The sequence below is a fragment of the Limulus polyphemus genome, unplaced genomic scaffold (assembly GCF_000517525.1).
Source record: "Limulus polyphemus unplaced genomic scaffold, Limulus_polyphemus-2.1.2 Scaffold1126, whole genome shotgun sequence".
NCBI classification, from domain to species: domain Eukaryota; kingdom Metazoa; phylum Arthropoda; class Merostomata; order Xiphosura; family Limulidae; genus Limulus; species Limulus polyphemus.
The window spans coordinates 293882-296192 of NW_013666736.1; positions in this window are offsets into that span (position 1 = coordinate 293882).

The following is a 2311-nucleotide window of genomic DNA, read 5'->3' on the forward strand; positions in this document are numbered from 1 at the left end:
CAGCCGATTTGTTACAACATGGAATATGTTGTTGCCGGCCTTCTCAGCCGATTTGTTACAACATGGAATATGTTGTTGCCGGCCTTCTCAGCCGATTTGTTGCAACATGGAATATGTTGTTGCCACCTTCTCAGCCGATTTGTTACAACATGGAATATGTTGTTGCCGGCCTTCTCAGTCCGATTTGTTGCAACATGGAATATGTTGTTGCCGGCCTTCTCAGCCGATTTGTTACAACATGGAATATGTTGTTGCCGGCCTTCTCAGCCGATTTGTTACAACATGGAATATGTTGTTGCCGGCCTTCTCAGCCGATTTGTTGCAACATGGAATATGCTGTTGCCACCTTCTCAGCCGATTTGTTGCCACATGAAATATGTTGTTGCCGACCTTCTCAATCTGTTTGTTGCAACGTACATTATGTAGTTGCCACCTTCTCAGCCGATTTGTTGCAACGTACATTATGTAGTTGCCACCTTCTCTGCCGATTTGTTGCAACATGGAATATGTAGTTGCAGACGCTCTCAGTCAGTTCTATTACTACGTAACATTGGAATATTTTACAGAAAAAAATTACGTTGTGACTTAAAGTCTTGAATACCTCAACTTGAAAATTAAATAGTTTGTCTTATCCTTTGTGTATTAAAGTTGAATCCAAGAAACATTTGGCTGTTTTAAAGAGAACGTTGTGTAATGTTTAGCAGCTACAACAAACATAATTTACTTTATATATTATAATAGTTCCTTCCTGCTTAACATAAATGATATGCCACAAATAGTAAAATATTCCATTCTTGCTGCGGCACAAATAGAGTTTTATATGGTACAAACTGAAATACCCGTTAACTGACGGGGTATGTTGAAACTTAATTAAAACAATGTAAGTTTCACAGCAATCATATATTTCAAAGTAATAATTGAAAATAAACTTTATTTCAAAATGTTAAAATTATAACAAAGCTTCTTCATACACAACATTCGCAGTTTGCTATCCATCTACCAACAAATAAAGATTTTGAGGTGATCCCACCCTTAAACACCCTAAATATAATTGACAATGAGAAAAGCATGGTTGTTTGAGAAACAATCTAGCAACCTTCATACTTTGACCTTGAATCCCTTTAGAATATTCAACATTGTCTAAAGAGTCAACCTGCCAAAAATTGTTTGAGATTGACTAAATAGGTTGAGAGTAATTAACCAACGGGCTTTACAAAATAGGATTAGGCTCAATTTTGACCCGCTTAGGATGTTCCCCATAGTTTATAATATTCATATACAAATCTCGGTTGGGATTGGCTCAATAGAATCGGAGAAGTTAGGGTGCAAACAAACATACATTTCGTCTATATATATAATATTTTTTTAAACATCAGCAACACGTTTCACGTAGTATAATACTTGCTTCTTGAGGTATAACAAGTTTTGTTTATTTCTACAAACCAGTGTAATGATAAAGTCACAAGCCACGAAGGTTAAGAAGACTACAAGAAAAATGTTTAAGCAAACCACACGATGCTTGTTCTACAGGCAGTTTAACTATAAAAAATAACCGAGATAGAAAGATACTATCGGGAACTAATGTATCAAACATTTCCAGCACTCACCTTTAATTTACTACCATTTTTACTAGGGTTAGCAGCTCACGATCAATATTAGACTCCAAATGCTTGTAACGTAATAAGTTCTTGTACACTTGCAACAGAACGCAATCTCTTTTCACAAGAACTTCAACGACCATGTTTCGGAAATCAATGTCAACACCACTGATCTCCTCATTTCAACACTTATTGTAGGCCCAGGGAATGTTCATAATCTACCCAGTCTTCCAAGAGCCTATAAACAAAAATAACTGAAAATTGGGACTTACATAAGCCGAAAATAGAAAAATTAATACAATCTGCGAAACGAAACTGAAATATAACTTTCTCGCACAGTAGCTATAACAATATAACACTAATCAATTTTTAGCCGCGGCATAACGGCTCATAGAACCACTCAATTTTTTTCTTTTTCGAGTACAAACTTTTAACTCATAGCTCTCTCATCTCTTGACGATTCGAGATCTAATTACAGTTTTGGACCTAGGAGGTCAAACCCTTTTGATTGATATATTAGACCGTGCCCAAGGTCTCACACATTAATGTACTCTAATCCTGCCTAAAAGAATTTCAATTTGAGGGTAGGCTGGTAGAGAACCTGATGAGTAATAAAACTGAATCGGGTATACGCGCGCCTCACGCTTGGTATTGCTGGCGCACGTAAATATAGCTAATAAAAAGGAACAAAAAGACCAATAGGTTAATTTACC